Consider the following 19,671-nt stretch of genomic DNA (forward strand, 5'->3'; position numbering starts at 1 on the left):
ATAATCAAATGTCAGAAGAATGGGTCTACCTAATTAGAAAGACCTACAACCAATTTGCATTCCAACCTAAATTCAAGGTCATTACTAATGGGAGTGAGATTAATAAGATGGTGTCAGATTAGACCTAACTAAATTGAATAACTCTATGCGCTAAAAGACCGAACACGCAGGAACCTTCATCCAGCAACCTTCATCATGTTTCGAGGGCGTGGGAAATGTCGCCAAAATATCAGAACCGTGTGTAAAAGTCTCTGACATATTTAAAGTGCACGGCATAGAAACTTTATATTAATTCACATACTTGTTCAGCATTTCAAGTTGCCTCGAGCCCAGTAGTCCTTTGAAGACTAGTTAGGTTAGTTTTCAACAAGCAGGCATATCGGAGATGTAAACCAATGGAAACCCTGGTGAGTACTAGGAGTGTAAGAAAATATCAATACACTGGAGTATCCCGATATTTTGTTTTGGGGATACTGTATCGATTCTCAAAAATGGAATATCAAGATTTTAATTTCGATTTTAATTTATTCATTATTTTTCATAAAATAAAGTAAGCTTGACCGAAGTTCTTGTGGGGAGAAGAATTTATTGAAGGTAGCAGTTCCTCAGCAGTGTTGCTAGCATGTTATCCTTCAAACAATCTTAACTCAAGGTACTGTCTGTGAGAACAGACCTTTATACCTGTCAACAAATGTGCTACAAACAATACAATAACACCCCATGGAGAGCCAATGATAGTGTAACCTTTTGATGACTTGAAAGGATCTCTCCCATGGATTCATTGACCTGATGTTGACCTAAGAGGCTGATTATATGTTCCAGTTGTTTCACACTATAGACCCTTTTACAGGTGGTAAACAATGTGACGTATTTGTGTGGGTGGGGCTTAGCTGGAGGCAGAAAGATTCCCCTCAACACTTGAACAAACGGTAGCTAGCGAGTTTTCTTAGCTTGTTTTTTTTTAACAATGGCTGGAGAAAATCTGAATATATCTGCTTTATCTGAATATTTAAGGTCACTCACTGTCCGGGACCGCGATATTTATTTGAAAAAGTTAACTTTAATGGACGGAACCAGATTGGTCGACCCGTACACAATAACTCATTGGATGGACGATCTGACAGGATTACCTCCGACTGAGTGGCCTGACATCTACACTTACCTGATAGAGAAACCGAATGTGTATAGTAAAGAGAAAATGAGGGCGTATAAATCCTTAGATTAAATAAAGAGTGACATTACAGTAAAATTATTATTAAGATGTAAATAGTTTCTAGAAATAAAAATTTTGAAGACTGCAAATTAACTATAAACTTTCTGTACTTATTCTTTCTTACAATGTTCTTAAATTCCGGTCACAATTAATCACAACAATGTATATAAAATGTTCTCCGTCGATTCTGGCAACCAACAACACAACAAGACGACATTTTAAGCTCCTTGAGTAGCCGACCCTGTGTTGGTCTGTATTAGCCGCCTCCAGTTTTCCGTTTGTTTTGCCTCCAGCTAGTGCCGTGACATACCTCTGACGTCCGCGCAAAAGGGGTCTATTGTGAACAAAGAACAGCAGCCTACAGTTGATTGCAAATACATTCAACCAGAGTTAATAAAAAACAAATAATCTTGCACTATTTACATTCTGCTAAACAATAGTAAGACATTACTGGCAAATACTTTTCTTTAAATTGAACCGGACGCTGAATCACTGCGAGTGTCATGCGTGCTTCTGTGTGTGTAATAAACAAAGTAGCGCTTCTTGCGCCATTTATTTAACCCTTGTGGGATTTTTCAATTCACTACCCTTTCGAGTTTTTCTGGATGAAAACATCCACTCAATTAAACTGCTGTAAAAATGTATCAGATTCATATTTTTTTTCTTTTTTTTTTCCATAAATCTGTTAATCAACCTCATCCTGATCAAAACTACCAAATGTTTTTAAAAAATCCAAGATTTTAACTCTTTAATTGCCAAGTTCATAAATGATGTCACTGATTTTGGGGGAAAAAAACACACAAAATGACATTTTCAATATAAAAGTAATTGTGGCTGGATTTTTTTTTTTTACTTTTTATAACAGTCTTGGGCATGTCAAAGATTAGTAGCAACATTGGCTTTGATGCATTTTTTAGTTTTTGTGCGGCATTAGATTTTATTTTTTTCTCCCTAATTTGTTGTTGGTGGCTGTTTTTGCCCCATTGACTTCCATTAAAATTACATTTTTTGATTGCAAAGCCCATGACACCATGTAATCATGCATTCTTGATTGTTTGTGGTTTTCCCTTTTGGGAAGAAGTAAAATTTGTTAATTTTACAGTTGATCACTAGGTGGGAACATTAAACCCTTTAGATAGGCCTGTTGCAAAAAAGGGCTTAGTTTCTGGCTTGTATATGAAGTTATATGGAGTATAACAGCAAATTATAGTGTTTGTGTGTGTGTGAAATTCTTGATTGTTGGTGGTTTTCCCTGTTGGGAAGAAGTAACATTTGTTATTTTTACAGTTGATCACTAGGTGGGACCATTAACCATTTAAATAGGCCTGTGCAAAAAAAGCTTAGTTTCTGACATGTATATGAAGCTATATGGAGTATAACAGCATATTATATTGTGTGTGTGTGTGTGTGTGTGTGTGTGTGTGTGTGAGAAAGAGAGAGAGTGTGTGTGAGAGAGACCTTTGCGCACTTACCTTAATGTATTTCAGAAATCACAATGTACACCTCAGCTCTTAGAACTACATGGAGTAAACAAAAGTGTATTTATGCACCTGCTGCCTTTTAATGGTGGTGAAAGTATTCGGTTGTTAAGTGATGAAGTAAAAAGTGCTGTTTCCGGGTCCAGGCCTCAACTCACTTCACTTGAGAATATGACCTCAGCAGCCGTTTATGAGCACTGTTTATTCATATTGATAATTTAAGTTAAACGCTTTCAAACTTACAATATACATTACAGTCTCCGTGCTCACAGCGTCCCAAACACAAATAATATTTATATATTTTTTTTATATTAATATTTTCATTGTCTGGCTATCTGGTTCTTCGGTATGGAGTTAAAGGTTAATTTTATAACTTTTTCGCTAGTATTCTATAACATTGTGAGTTTATATTAGCACATTTTGTTGTTTTCTCCTGGTAACTGATACAGCGTTTGGACACGGAAGCACTGCTACGTGACGTCAGACTTAAGCGAATAGACTAAACAAAAGCAAAGTACGTGAATTTAAACACTTGAATGCCATCGTGCTGGATATTTAATGGGGAAAAGAGCAGCAAGCAACACGAGAAAGGGCTTGACTTGTACCAAAGTTTTAGAAATTATTATGTAGCGTGACCCCTCCAGCGAGCTGCAGCTTATTTGAAGTTGGTATTGCATTTTGGTTCATAATACATTGTTCATCAATTTGATGCGAAGTAGATTTTTTTTTTTTTACAGGATTTTAAGGTTTTAAACCGTCTTTACCATCAAGAAAAGAGGAGCATTTCACATATAGGCCATCTGTACTTTTCACCATCAAAGCAGGTGCATAAACACTTCTTTTTTTTCGTTTACTCCATGTAGTTCTGAGAGCATGGGGTGCATATTTTGATTTTTTCAGATACTGTACATCAAGGTAAGTGCACAAAGGTCTCTCTCACACCCTTTCTTTCTCTCTCTCTATCATACACACATGCACAATAATTTGCTATTATACTCCATATAACCCCATATACAAGCCAGAAACTAAGCCTTTCTTTGCACAGGCCTATCTAAAGGGTTAATGGTCCCACCTAGTGATCAACTGTAAAAAATAACAAATGTTACCTCTTCCCAACAGGGAAAACCACCAACAATCAAGAATCTCTCACACACACACACTATAATTTGCCGTTATACTCCATATAACTCCATATACAAGCCAGAAACCAAGTGATACACTGTAAAAAAAAAAAAAAAAAAATGTACCCCTTCCCAAAAGGGAAAACCACAAACAATCAAGAATGATTGAACCTGTGTCTGCAGATGTTCCTGATGAATGCGGTCAGAGATTTGCCCATGCGTTTCCTTCCTGTGCTGTCATCTGAGCCAGGAGAAAACAGCTTGAAGCTGACTTGAGTGTATGAAGGTGAAGTTTCTTTAGACCTTGACAATGACTTAACCATAGAGGAAACTTTACCTGTTCATTGTGAAAATGATGTGGGTGAGAGTGGTCTTTCAGATTAAGTTGGTGTTGGGACAGTTGAAGGTGAACCACTTGGTATGACCTTAACAGACAACATCACTTCGGACAATTTTTCTGGGGAGTTTGTCTCTCAGCAGAAAGGTATATCAGATAATCTTTTGCCCTCTATTTTTAATTTCCCCAGGGAGAATTTTATTCAAGAGCAGTTAGCTGATGTAACTGTTAAACCTTTGTTTTCAATGGTACATATTGAGTGACATAAGCCGCGTTTCCACCGCAGGAACTTTACCCAGGAACTAGGGACTTTGGCCTGGTACTGTGTTTCCACTGCAGGAACCAGGAACTAAATGAAGTTCTGGAAAAAAAAAATGCCCCTCAGAAAGTCCCTGCTGGCGAGGTAGTACTTTTTCAAAATTCCTGAACTTCCAGCCATCTTCCAGTGCCTTGTTGGCAAGGTATTGTTTGGTTGTGAGGCTTATTTTGGATGATGTGGTCTTGTCTAGTTTGTCTTGGGCAGATTACCTAGTCCAAATAAGTTATTTTGTCATTTGACAGGCCTCTTTGATCGGTAGTTCAGTTGATCTTCTACATGATTGGTGGAAAGACCTACAGCCACTGCGGCCAATCAGAATCAAGTTGTAATAACTGCAGAGTCAAATGAATTCTAGTTCCAGCTCTCTGGATATCTAATGGGATGAAAGGATAGAGTTCTGGGTAGGGTTAGGGTGTGGGTGGATATTCTACCTACTCCCATTAGGCACAAATTATATTCGCTCCTCGCTGGACATCTAGCCAGGGGGAGTTCATGTAAGCTCCACCCATTTCCTCTACAGGGAGCAGCCTGACATCCAAGTGGGTATAACTGCAGACCGGATATCTCCATAATGTGGCATGAACTCCAAAATTGGGCAGAACCTCCAAAATGGGATGGAGTCTCCTTTCGCAAAGACTTTCATCATTGGCTGTACCTTCAGCCAATTGTTACTGACTTTTAAAAATAAAACTTTATAAATGAAACATTGTTTCTAGTTCATCTAAAATAAAATATGCGATATGAATAAACATTCTCCATGAGAGCAGAGGCCAAAGCCAGTGGTGTTTGGTCCCAAGTTTGAACCTCTGCTTCATGATGTAAACCGGAATCACCCAGGAGCCGTCCCAGCGGAGGGGAAAGATTTACTGTCGTTTTATTCTAAGCAACAAGGCCGTCCCGGAACACAAAATTTGCAGGCTAGTAGGGGTTAGTTATGCTGGGTGTAAATAAAAAGGTGCCATTGTGCTGTGATTCTCATATCGCATAATGTTATTAACCATTTATCTCCGGAACTGCAACTTTCTTTACTACGCTATTCAGGTCCAATCCCATCATTCAGTCAATTTCACTGGTTAAGGTAAAGTGTGGGGTAGGTTTAGGGGTTAGCGTTTTTTTTGTTGCATGGTTTAGGAAACACTTTAACTGACACAACCAATAAAAACTTCTGAATCAGTTGTGGGGCAGAGTTTGCACTGAAGTGGATTGGGGGGGAAATTGTGCATGCATGTCATGCGCCTGTCTCTCAATGGAAATAAGCCACGCCCTATTTTGGAGCTCCCACACTGTTTTGGAGTTCCGGCCCCTATTTGGAGATCTCCAGGCTGCAGTTATACCCTTTTCCTGACATCAGAAGGCCAAACTGTCTGAATGTAGCTGTCAATGATCACTGTAGTTTTTGTACTACTGTAAAAACAACTTAAGGACCAGTGGTTCAACAAGATCTGGAGTTTAGAGTAGATTGAGTGTTTAGATCGTGATGATAAACAATATGGAGTGACGTCTCATCATCACTGAAAATAATGTGACCTTAAGTGCTCCCCCTTCAGGGTCAGTGTAGAATTCATACTTACCTGGCAGGGGAGATACCATGATCAAGAAGGTGGTTCACCCAGGGCGAGGCTCAGCCATTGCACTCCGGTTGTACTGACCCCTGCGAATTCCCCAAATGTGGGAATCTCGACTGCATAATTTCTGGTAGTGGGGGACTGCGTTCGCGCTCTCCCCTGATTTTCTGGTTAAAAATAGAACTGTAATGTACACCATTTATAAGGTATTTTTACTAATTTAAAATGACTTTTGTCATATGCGTGAACAAGTTGTGGATTAATACAGAAGTATGTTTTACCAGCGTTTCCACTGTAATTACCGGAAATAATTGTACCAGGAACCTTTTTTTCTCAGAACTATTTCCCCCCCAACCCCCACCCCCCCTAGACCTGTTGCTTTCTAAATTTCCACTGTGGTCTAATATTACATTCCTGTTAAATTCTGACAATACAATGTAGGGCTGGGCGATATATAAAAAAAGTCAATATTGTACATTTTTGGTATTCTCTCTCTCTCTCTCTCTCTCTCTCTATATATATATATATATATATATATATATATATATATATATAAATTGCTCTTCATATAGGCAATACTGACTTGAAAATGATTAACTAACAATCTGTTCAACAAAGTTCTTTGAGGCACAATTCTACAAGAAAGATAACTTAGTGTCTGTGCCTAAAGTGCTTCACTAAGCTGAAATTTAAACTTAAAACATTTCAAGATAAATTAAATAAAGAATCTAAATTAAATGTTTTAAGGACTTCAAACTGGACATTTCATGGCTCAATGTCAAAAGGCCACAAAAGGAACATATTCCATTGGTTTCTTAATCTGTATCATACAACAGTAAATATTTGTCATCTAGAACCCTGATGAACAAAATTCCAAAAAAAAAAAAAAATCACTATTATTGGCATAAGTGTCTCTAATTAAAGGAATATTCTGAAATAATGCAATAGCTCAGCCTGGAGTGTCTGCATTGGCAGAGGAGCCTGCCAAATGATCCATATGGTAGTACACTGTAGTGTTTAAGAAAGGTCTTCAGGGCCTTTGAAACATATGGGAGCCACCTTGTCACCTTCACCACACTGTGCATCAGCACACTTACCCCAAAGTCAGCCCCAGTGACCCTGAGCTCTCTCATTGATTTTGGAGTAATTTTGGTACGTCTTCCAAATTAAATGTAGAAGGCTGTACAGTTTCCCTATCTTTGGGTTGTCCCTCTGCACTGACAACATTGCCAATTACAATCTGAAGATAGTCAAATTTTAAATGTAAATCTGCTCTATAAAAGAAAATAACCAACAGATTTTAGGGTGTCAGTCATACCTTATCTTCTAGTCTTACCTGTGAGGCATACAGTGGAAAGGCACAATGTGGTCATCTGCCTCTTGCTGCAGAAGGGCTATGACACCCCCTTTGCTGCCCAAATTAACAGCAGCACCATCAGCACCCAGGGCAATGATTTTCTCCAGCCAGTTACTGCACTGGTCCCCAAGAGTAGCAAATGCTTTCTTTGAGGCAGCATAAATTCCTAATTAAACATAAAAACGATAATACCATTTACTTCACAGATCAAGAGTTTATAATGCAATCTATTTTATATTCTTTTTCATTTTTAATTAAAAAATTACATGTGGTTAATGCAGTAACGAGACGAAATGCATATTATTGACATAGGCTACTTGACGTGACATGGCTTACCTTGGGCATGGGCATGCTCAAGCTCAATGTGTCTAATCAGTATAGAGCATCACAGTCCCGCCCACAGCCTGAGAGAGGTTTGGTGCCGGAAGTAAATTTCCCATTCATTTCTCCCATTGACTTTCGGAAAAATCAGTATCTAAAGAGTTTTAGAGCATGTGTGAGGATAACCAGCTACGGCTGAACTCATAAAGATATAACATCATTTCGAGTGAAAAAATTAAGAGAAAATCCAAAAAAAGTCAAAGGTACAAGACTGCGTACATATTTTCATTTCAAGCGCAGGAACTACTCAACCCATAAACCACCGCGCCTCACTCAATTCAACTGAAGCCACAACCCCGAACGAGCGTTTTGAGCGACTTCCAAATCTGATGACGGCCGCCCCCGCAAACTTTTTCCTCCCAGTGAATTTTATTTTATGTAGTGAATGTGCAGTAATAGCAGTTATTTGGTGCAGTGCTTTTCTACATGACTGCAATCACCGCTCAGTCGTCAACACGTGTCGTTGTTATTACACAAATGTTCAGTAAATGCACAAAAAGGTATGCCTAGGCTAAAAATTGTTTTGACCGTGCATCACTGTGGGATTGTTCAGGATTGTGGGTAATGACGTACTTAGCCAAGACATCGTGAATAAAAGGCATTTATCTCAAAACAAGGTTAATGCCCCATGAACCTTTGGCGTTTACATGAGCATATACTATCGCTTAGTACAGCCGTAGCTGGTTTTAAGTCTACCCTGTAGGGATGCACGATCATGATTTTTCTTGGCCGATTCCGATACCAATTTTTTTACAAGCAAACTGACCGATTCCGATACAGATTTCCGATTTTTGTTTATCTTTAAGCAACAAAACAATAAACGTAAACATCTGAAATCAACGGCAGTATCTGCACAGTAAGTAGCCTAAATTCAATACAAACACAGATGGTACAGACAACAGCATTTAACTTTTGTTTTTGAACTGGGTTGAAACTACATAGAACTGGCCTTAAATTAAAAGATTAACTGTAACCATGTGAAATTAAAGGCAACAACTGCATAGTTCTACAGTCCAAACAAAATACACGACACATTAAATAACATGTTTCTTAATCAGCAATCAGTATTTGATTTAGTTTTTAAATTTGGTTTAAAAAAAAAAAAAAAAAGCTTTACCAGTGAGAATAAAAAATATGCTATCTATACAAGTAAATTATTACAAAATGTTAAAATCAAGTAATGTTGGTGCGAATAAAACACGGATGCAAAGTGTTTCATTCGTCCAATTAAAAAAAATAAAAAATTTAGGGTAATGATTCACAGATATTTTTTTTACTTGAGCCAATGAAAAATAAATAACTATTGTCTCCAGTTAAAAAATTATATAGATGTGAATCATTACGCATAACTGTTTTAATTGGATGAATGAAATACTTTTTTTCACCGAGCCACAGCAGGTGATTTTTAAATCAAATTAAGTTGATGTATTTGTAAGGTAAAATAAAAATAATCCTCCTATACAGAACTGACGTTTAGGCTACTTCTGTCTTTTCAAACGTGTATGCAGGTTCTACTTTACAAAAAAAAAAAACATCCAACACATGAGAAGTTGATCTGAACATCTCTTCACCGTCTACTCATGTTCAGGGCACGGCTTGCGCAGCTTTAGTGCATTCGCGCAGGAAAGGTTCTTATTTTGTGCGCCAGTAAGCCTCAGACATGTAGCTCTGCACGTCCAGTGCTGAACGGCTGCCAGTGTCCTGCGCGCAGATTTAGAAAATCCTTCCACACAAATGACATGATAGCGAATGATTTCAATGTGGTCGATGCACGCGGCCGCACTTCCGGAAAAAATCAGCCAGAAAAAGACCAAAAACCGGCCGAAACCATCCGGTTCCGATTTATGGCCGGTCAACTGGTGCATCCCTATTACCATGTATGGTTACATTTTTATGGCTTATACCCCAACTGTCAATGCAGAAATTGTATTGAATTTTTACTTCCGGCACCGGCTGTGGGCGGGACTGTGATGCTATTTATTCACCGGTCTTCCTCTCCACAAGATACGTCTGTACACAATGAAGCATTCCTTTGTGGCGATATCTCTGTCTCTGTGGATCAGGAATGCCATGTACGCAATGTTCGCAATTTGCACAGATGTCTTTATTTTTATTTTTAATGTATTGGCAATGACTCCTATAATTTGGGCGCACGTGACATCATTGCTGTATGTTGGGTTTACGTTCAAGCCATTTTTCATAAGAATTTTTTCGGACTTGAAAATAGTGAAGAGAAGTTCTTCTTTTGCAATATTGTAGGCAACGTTAAACTTGATTATCATCTTGGCCTCGTCAGATGATCTGTTTGCTGCTGCCTGGCACTGAAAGGCAGCTGGGAGAAGGGGGCACTTCGGCAGTGCATTTATCTCGATGTGTAATGTGTTTTATAGTTGCATTGTGCTTTTTTTCAGTGTTTCAATTGGAAATGTATTACAACCAGTCACAAATAAACTATTGCCGGCCATGGTCTTCCCACACACTTTACAGTAAATGCAGTGCATTATATTATCGGCTTTACTTATCTTAGCCAGGGAAACTGCTCAAGCCACGCTCTTTGAAATGTATACACTTTCCTCTTTAATTTCAGTGAGAAGTGGTAAAGAAAGTTGCAATTCAGGAGATAAACAGTTAATAAAATTATGCGATATGAGACTCACCGCACAATGGCACTTTTTAAGTTACACCCAGCATCTCTATCCCCTCCTAGCCTGTGAATTTTGTGCCCTGTGACGGCCCTGTTGTTTGGAATAAAGCAATAGAGTAAAATCTTTCCCCTCTGCTGGGACGGTTCCTAAGAATCACCCCGTTTACATCATGAAGGTTCAGACTTGGGTCCAAACACCACTGGCCACAAGCTTTGGCCTCTGCTCTCATGGAGAACATTTATTTATATAACATTTTATTTTAGATGAACCAGAAACAATGTTTATTTTATAAAGTAACAATTGAAATGGTAACAATTGGCTGAAGCCACAGCCAATGGTAAAAGTCTTTGAGAAAGGAGACCCCACCCCATTTTGGAGGTTCTGCCCAAGTCCAGGACTAGTCGAGTCCAAGTCAAGACTGAGTCCAAATGAGAGGAAAAAATGGTTCTCTTCAAGACCACATACTTAACTACTGATAATGTGATGCGAGAGACAGCATATCTCCTTTTCTAAGAAATGTGTTATTTGTAATGATCAAAAAGCATGTGCAAAGTAACATCTCTGTAGGAAAATCTAGGACAAACTAGACCCTGGAGGGCCAATGTCCTGAAAAGTTTAGCTCCAACTGGCCTTAACACACCTATCTGGAAGATTCTAGTGTGTCTAGTAAGAGCTTGATTAGCTGGTTCAAGTGTGTATTAGTAAGGTTGAAGCTAACGGGCTTTTACACAAGATCCCTGGCCCTATGCATAGGGAGTCGTGATGGGCCCCCATGCCTCCCACCCATGAAATTATCCAGGCAAAATAAAATAGATTTCAGATTCATACTTTTCAAAGGCCCTCTCTTCCTTTGGGGCCCTGAGTACTGGGTTAATGAGTACTGGTTTTACCCCCAGTTCGACCCTGGGAGCTAAACTATGAAGGACACTGGCCCTCTAGAACAGAGTTTGGAGCTGTAAGGTCAAATTATTTTTATGTACTTTTCATTTTATTTACTTTATAATGCTGCTTTTGCTGACATTTATGTCTGTGGTCAAATTTAAATGACTGATGCCTTGGAACAGTGCACACACACACATGCAAAACTAGGGTATGACATTAACCATAATGCATACAAACTCCACCCATTTTCTCTGCAGTGAGCACCCTTTTAAAATAAGGCCCGGCTGTCTGAATGTTGTTGTCATTGATCACTGTAGTTTTTGTACTACTGTAAAGACTCAGGCACCAGTGGTTCAACAAGGTTATACAGTTTAGAGCAGATTGAGAGTTTAGATTGTGATCATGAACCATATAGAGTAAAGTAATATCTCATCATCACTGACAATAATGTTCCCTTAAGTGCTGCCCCTTCAGGGTAGGTGTAGAATTCATACTTACCTGGCAGGGGAGATACCATGATCAAGAAGGTGGTTCACCCAGGGCGAGGCTCAGCCATTGCACTCCGGTTGTGCTGACCCCTGCGAATTCCCCAAATGTGGGAATCTCGACTGCATAATTTCTGGTAGTGGGGGACTGCGTTCGCGCTCTCCCCTGATTTTCTGGTTAACAATAGAACTGTAATTTACACAGTATAAGGAATTTTTACTAGTTAAAAAGGGGTTTATTATAACTGTGAATAAGTTGTGGGTTTCTATATCAGTATGTTTGTTTGTGATACTTATACATAATACATATAATATAAAGTCTAATTTTTAAAACTTGCTTAATTTGTTTGTGATAGTTCTATTAATATTGTTTCTTAAGGCTTTTACTTTGATTATTTATGGTCCTATTTTTTAAATGCAGTATGCCCCAGTCTTTATCTCAACTCATTGTTTTCGTGTCTGTAGTGAGTGTGATTTGTAGGACTCTTGAGTTATGTTTTGACCCCTCCCCTCCTCATACTGTCTCCTCCCCTCCTCATACTGTCTCCTCCCCTCATCTCACCCCTTTACCCTCCCATTTTATCAACGCTTCGTCTGCCCATTTCTGGAATCTTTTTCAAGTCTAAGGTGTGAACGACCGGTGCTCAAGTGAGGGGAGTTTAATGACCCTTTAAGCCTTACCTTACCTGAGCTGTGTTAACAATAACATTCTGCACAAGAAGTATTAGAGGTAAAAAATAAAATAAACCTTACCAGCATCATATTTGCTGTGTCACAGAATGTGGTTCCTGCTGTTGACTATTTGTGGGTATCGCTTCTCGGCCTTTTGGCTAAGATCAAGTGTAGTATCTGTTCTTATCAGTTTAATATCTGATACGTGCCCTACCCGGGCACCATATATTAAATTGATTTTTGGAATTGGGAGATGGAATAGGGGCTTGCTCCGTCCACTCCACGCATCGACCCGGTATTGCAGTACCTCCGGGAACGGTGCACCCCCCTAAATGGTTAAAAGTTATTATTTTTGTCATGCGTGATGTGTAAAGAAACGGTTTATATATATAATTACATTTGTTCTGGGTAATTTTGGTGGAAATGCGGCATATGGTGTCTATAACACGCATGCGTGTGTAATTTGCATTGCGTGATGACATCAATTGTTTTCGCGGCTACGTGACGCGTCGTTAAAAAGCATGCGCATACTTAACAGAATACTCTACAGAATAATAAAATGTTAAAGTATTAAAGAACATTAAAGGGTTAGTTAACCCAAATAGCAAAATTATTTCATTAACTTACTCTCATGTAGTTCCAAACCCGTGAGACCTCAGTTTATCTTTGTAACACAGTTTAAGATATTTTAGACTTAGTCCGGGAGCTCTTAGTCCCTCCATTGAAGCTGTGTGAATGGTCTACTGTCCATGTCCAGAAAGGTAAGAAAAACATCAAAGTAGTCCATGTGACAACAGAGGGCCAGTTAGAATTTTTTGAAGCATCGAAAATGCATTTTGGTCCAAAAATAGCAAAACGTACGACTTTATTCAGCATTGTCTTCTCTTCCGTGTCTGTTGTGAGAGAGTTCAGAACAAAGCAGTTTGTGATATCCGGTTCGCGATCGAATCATTCGATGTAACCAGATCTTTTTGAACCAGTTCACCAAATCGAACTGAATCATTTAAACGGTCTCCAATATGCATTAATCCACAAATGACTTAAGCTGTTAACTTTTTTTTTAATGTGGCTGACACTCCCTCTGAGTTAAAACAAACCAATATCCCGGAGTAATTCATTTACTCAAACCGTACACTGACTGACCTGCTGTAAAGAGAGAACTGAAGATGAACACCGAGCCGAGCCAGATAATGACTCATTCACAAAAAAAACAACAACCGTTTTTGTTGTTGTTTTTTTGGTTTGTTTCATTTATACGTTTTTGCACCGTGTGATGAGTAAAGACGGACAAGATATGAAGATATTAAACTATTTTAATAGTATCTTTTCAGAATTTAACCTACTGTATGTTCTCTGGCTTGGCTGCAGTTTTTTTTTTTTTTTTTTTTGTGAACATTTTGATTCTTTTGGTTTGTACATTTGGTGCAGCAGAATTTCAAGCAGTGCTTTTTTAAATAAAATTGTTTGTTCATTCATGGCTGGTTATTGGTCACCTGTGGTATCGATTTAATATCAATAACGAGGTATTAGATTCAGTAATGTACCAAAACCAGAATTGTGGTATCGAGCCATCCCTATACCCAGGCAGTCTTTAAATATCTCACTGCATCGAAGGCACTGGGTCTGTGAACATGGCACCTGGAACTTTTGGTTGTATTGTGTAGAAAATACACCCTAATTCAAGACACCTAATTTACAGAAGAACGAACAATATTCACCTTATTTCCCATGGCAAAAACGGTGCCGCCGTTGCGCTCGTTTTGTCATCTTACTTCCGACTGAGGGGAATGACGTAACGTTACCACTTTTCTAATGTAAACACTTTTCTCTCACTTCAGTTATCAGTCATGCATGGAAGCCGCTCCGGTGGATGACGTAAGATGTATGCGCACCGCGTGTACCTATGCTAGTCTCTCGAGTTTGTTTATTGGAGTGAAGAAAGCAAAGTTTCCTTTCTTTGGCAAAGGAAAACCAGTCTCCTCTTGGTTTATATTGAAATCTTCCTACATCTTTCTGTGCAAATCTTTGGTTTGTACTTCGGTGCATTCCTATTGAAATATATATTTTTTACAAAAACGTATGTTGTATTTATAGAAGGCCTTTATTTAATGAACATATAGAGGTAGACCTACAGTGGATTTTGCAGATACAATAGCTAGGTTGGACCACACCGGCCGATACTGATTAATTAACCGATATTTTTTAAAATGGATACTTAACAAAAAGTAAAATGGTGCTTAAAAAAAACTACTGAACCCTAGTAGTAGTAGTTAGAATAATAAAAGTAATGATAATAATAGTAATAGTGAATGTTGAAATTACCACACTCTAATAGGGCACTAGGAAATCAGTTTTATTTTTTCCTGAATTCCATTTTATTTTTTTCAAAATTCCAGTATTTCCATTTTAATTTTTCTGGATTCTGTTTTTTTTTTCACTCCTTTTTAATAGATACATTAAAGTTTAGCAATCAAAAAGCAAGTCTAATTAATTAAAATCATGAAATTTATACATTTTTACATCAATTGAATGTTTAGCACTTATGAAATGTTTTTTTCTCACCTTTTTTTTGTTTATTGTACAAATTATGTGTTTCAACATGTCTAATTATTTGAAGGCATAAACTAAAAAAAAAAATTTTTCATTCATCTTTTAATGAAAATTTTATTTGGCAAACAAAGGGGATTTTCTATTAAAATTAAAACATGGAAATGTGATTATTCCTTAAATATTGTTGGTTTCATTTTAGTAGTAGTAGTAGTAGGCTATGTACATTCTACTGAAAAATAGACTTCAAAACACACTGGACTTTTATTTTGACGGGTTGCCGTGAATACCTTTACAATTCTGTGAATGTGATATGAGGCTAGTTTTACTCGAATCAAACGGTCGTGACCGCGTTGCTTCCATTATGAGCGCGCATACCGCACGCCTACATTTGAAATAACGAACTTGAGTGCGCAAAAGACGCTATATGTGGACGGCCCCTTAATCTGGGTGTGTGCTCCGCGCTCGTTCTTGTTGTGTGTGTGTGTGACTGACAGACAGCCTCCGCGGCACGCATGAGAGATCTTGCAGCTCTCACAGATAAAATCTTAATATCGCAAATTAGAAATGTTTGGTAAGATATAATGTGCACGATAACATTAAGCAAATCTCTTCGCCATCGTCACTCTTTATTATTAAGCGGGAGTTTTCATACTGTTATGTCTGTGCGTGCTCCGCGCTCGTTGTGGTGTGTGTGTGTGAGACTGACAGCCTCCGCGGCGCGCATGAGAGATCTCACAGATCTCACAGACAAACATCTTAATATGAGCGCACATTAGAAATGTTTGGTGAGATAAAGTTTGCACTATAACATTAAGCTAAAATACATAGTACATAAATTCTTTCCCCCTTCAGTACCGAAACCAGAACCGATAGCGTCAGATCTTACTGATACTATGGTCTTTCATAATTTAGTCCCGGGGCCAGTTTATTACCAGGTTTCGGTACCCATCCCTTTTCAAGCTTAACCTTACCTGAGCTTTGTTATATAAAATGTTTATATAAAATTTGACTGTGTTTTACCCTCCAAGCATCCTAGGTGTATATAACTTCTTTCAGACAAATCCAGTCGGAGTTGAATAAAAAATTGTCCTGGCTATTCCAAGCTCTATCATTGCAGTCAGCAGGAGTTGCAGTTGAACAGTCCACAAGTCGTAAAATAAAGTGCATGCATTCATAATAAAACATGTCTCACACGGTTCTGAGGGATGAAAAGTCTTTCTGTAGTGAAAGCATACGTTTTTCTAAGAAAAATATCCATATTTCAAATGTAATAAACACTTTTCTCTGACTTGAGTTATCGGTCATGCGTGGAAGCCGCTCCGGTGGATGACGGAAGATGTATGCGCACCGCGTGTACCTATGCTAGTCTCTCGAGTTTGTTTATTGGAGTAAAGAAAACAAAGTTTCCTTTCTTTGGCAAAGGAAAACCAGTCCCCTCTTGTTTATTGAAATCCTCCTACATTTTTCTGTGCAAATCTTTGGCATTCCTTTTGAAAAATAGATATTTTTCTTACAAAAATGCATGTTGTATTTATAGAAGGCCTTTATTTAATGAACATATAGAGGTCGACCGACAGTGGATTTTGCCGATACAATAGCTAGGTTGGACCACACTGGCTGATACAGATTAATTAACCGATAGTTTTTAAAATGGATACTGAACAAAAACTAAAATAGTGCTAAAAAAAATACTGAACCCTAGTAGTAGTTATAATAATAAAAAGTAATAATAATAGTAATAGTAATAGTAATAGTTTTTTCCTAAATATAATTAAATGTTTTTCAAAATTCCATTATTTCCATTAGAATTTTTCTGGATCATGTTTTTTCCATTTAATTTTTTTCCCCACTCCTTTTTAGTTTAGTAATCAAAGAGCAAGTCTAATTAATTAAAATCATGAAACTTCTACATTTTTACATCAATTTAATGTTTAGGGCCTTATGAAATGTTACACTTTTTTTCCGACAATTTTTTTTTTTTTTTTTTTTTTACAAATTGTTTCAGCATGTCTAATTATTTGAAGGCATAAAACTTCATTTTTTTTTTTCTTTTTATCTTTTAATGAATGAAAATTAAGAACTTTTTTTGGCAAGCAAAAGATTTTCTATTAAAATGAAAACATGGAAATGTGATTATTCCTTAAAAAATATTGTTGGTTTTATTGTAGTAGTAGTAGTAGTAGTAGGCTATGTACATTCTACTGAAAAGTAGACTTCAAAACAAACTGAACTTTTTATTTGATGGGTTGTGATATGATGCTAGTTTTACTCCAATCAAACAGTCAAATGCTCATTAAAGCCCCTTTCACACTACGATTCCGGCAAATACTCTGTAAAGTGTTCCGGCAATTGTTCCCGGGTCGTTAGATTTTGCACTTTCACACCTTCAGTGATTACCCGGGATAGGTGCGTGATTTCACACACAACCCGTAAAGGTCCTGTAACGACACGTGACATCAGGGCATGACGTGTAATGTATGAGTAGAAAACGTTAGGCACATTATACTTTCACTGAAGCAAGCGAACGATCTCGGCATCAGCACGGAAGGTGAGGAACTAAGTGATTTCAGCTTCATTAGTTTGCACTTTTTTTGTCGCGAACGTTGATCTTCAAAATAGCTGGTAAAACAGTCGCGATTATTTCGTATCATAGTATGAGTAAGGAAATTGAAAGGATGTATCAGTATCATTTTTATTTATATAACATGACAAGACAATCATTGTTACATATAATTAATTATCTGTCATGCAGTTGATAAATGACATTGCAATAATGTGTCTTCTGTGTGACATTTACATTTTTATGAAACTTTACTTTACTATATTGCAAAGCATAGACTTTTTTCCTCCCCTTTATTTCAGAAAAATATGCTGCTCCTCGTTATTTAAAAGTGAAGAAATCGAGAAACTTTTATTTCTGCCAGCCAATGATGATTCTGAAAGGACACACCTGTAATCTGTTGCTATAGTAACTAGCGCAATTTCATGATCATCATGCTCTTATTTTTGTGCAGTTGTCTCATCGCCACTGCCGTCAAATATTGAGAAACTTTATAAAGTATCATATTTATATTAAATTAATATATTACATTGGTATCTTCTCCGATACCCATTTTATGACCATTATTGAGCTGATTTCAGCTGGAATGATTTGGGACATACTAAGTTTAATGTGGCTTAATGCATTAAAATGGTGTCTAAAAAAGACCGAACTCCATAAACGCAATAATAATAATAATAAAGCATTCACAGACAAGCAGATAAGTCCAGAATAAGAACGCATGCGTTTAATTGCACGTTAAGCATTTTCCTCCGATAGAAAACCATCAGACTAAATGGAAAACGCTTAACGTGGCATAATGCATTAAAACATGTTTTTAAAAAGGCCAAACAGCAGTAAACATTTTTAATAAAGCATTCTATTTACAGACAAGCAGGTTATGGGAGGAAAATGCTTCACACCTTAAGCACGTTGTGTTCGTATTCTGGCCTCAAATCTGCTTGTCTGTGAATATAATGCTTTATTAATAATTTGTTTACTTAGTTTGGTCTTTTTAAAACACGGTTTTATTTCATAAGGCCACATACTTTCATGCTAAACACTTTTGAATGTCCCAATGATTCATTTGTGAATTCGACTGGTCCAGATAAAACTTGCAGCAGACATCACTTGATTCAATTATAGTGAGTCTAGTTACCAATATACAACTGCATTATTGTAAAGGCTTTGTAAAACTTCACAACGTTTTTAGCTTTTTAATCAACATACTCTGTCCTACACCTACTAAGCACACATTTCCTATCTAGTATGTCTATGTAAGATCAAACCAATCAGATTAGTTCGGGGGCGGGGCTGTACGTGCAAACACTCCCCAGGTCCAGCCCTGCCTCGATCTGCAGGCTGCAGCCGGGTGTACTTGAAATTGGATGCAAATGGTACTAACTGCAGTCAAATTAATTCCAGCTTCACCTCTCTGAATATCAAATGAGGTGGATGGATAGAGTTGTGGGTAGGGTGAGGGTGTGTTCTACCTCCTCCCATTAGGCACAAATTATTTGCTCCTCCTCGCTGGATGTCTAGCGAGGGGGAGCTACATGTAAGCTCCACCCATTTTCTCTGCAGTGAGCTCTCTTTCATAAGAAGGCCCAACTGTCTGAATGTAGTTGTCAATGATCACTGTAGTTTTGTACTACTGTAAAAACAACTTAAGGACCAGTGGTTCAACAAGATCTGGAGTTTAGAGTAGATTGTTTAGATCATGATGATGAATCTAATGGAGTAATGTCTCATCATCACTGACAATAATGTTCCCTTAAGTGCTCCCCCTTCAGGGTCGGTGTAGAATTCATACTTACCTGGCAGGGGAGATACCATGATCAAGAAGGTGGTTCACCCAGGGCGAGGCTCAGCCATTGCACTCCGGTTGTGCTGACCCCTGCGAATTCCCCAAATGTGGGAATCTCGACTGCATAATTTCTGGTAGTGGGGGACTGCGTTCGCGCTCTCCCCTGATTTTCTGGTTAACAATAGAACTGTAATTTACACAGTTTAAGGAATTATTACTAGTTTATTATAACTGTGAATAAGTTGTGGGTTACTATATCAGTATGTTTTTTTGTGATACTTATACATAATACATATAATATTTGTCCTGAAATAACAAAA

The 19,671-nt window shown here is 37.8% G+C and overlaps 4 non-coding genes across 4 annotated transcripts; all 4 read left to right on the plus strand.

Annotated features, from left to right (window-relative positions):
- Positions 1–6,031: 6,031 nt before the first annotated feature.
- Positions 6,032–6,195, plus strand: LOC113077399 (U1 spliceosomal RNA). Its single transcript, XR_003281322.1, has one exon. It is a non-coding gene; the product is annotated as a U1 spliceosomal RNA (small nuclear RNA).
- Positions 6,196–11,788: 5,593 nt separating this feature from the next.
- LOC113077406 (U1 spliceosomal RNA) lies at positions 11,789–11,952 on the plus strand. Its single transcript, XR_003281328.1, has one exon. It is a non-coding gene; the product is annotated as a U1 spliceosomal RNA (small nuclear RNA).
- A 641-nt stretch (positions 11,953–12,593) lies between these two features.
- Positions 12,594–12,784, plus strand: LOC113077402 (U2 spliceosomal RNA). Its single transcript, XR_003281325.1, has one exon. It is a non-coding gene; the product is annotated as a U2 spliceosomal RNA (small nuclear RNA).
- A 6,569-nt stretch (positions 12,785–19,353) lies between these two features.
- LOC113077407 (U1 spliceosomal RNA) lies at positions 19,354–19,517 on the plus strand. The gene has a single exon (XR_003281329.1). It is a non-coding gene; the product is annotated as a U1 spliceosomal RNA (small nuclear RNA).
- Positions 19,518–19,671: the final 154 nt, after the last annotated feature.

Source organism: Carassius auratus, unplaced genomic scaffold, assembly GCF_003368295.1.
Source record: "Carassius auratus strain Wakin unplaced genomic scaffold, ASM336829v1 scaf_tig00022531, whole genome shotgun sequence".
Taxonomy (NCBI): domain Eukaryota; kingdom Metazoa; phylum Chordata; class Actinopteri; order Cypriniformes; family Cyprinidae; genus Carassius; species Carassius auratus.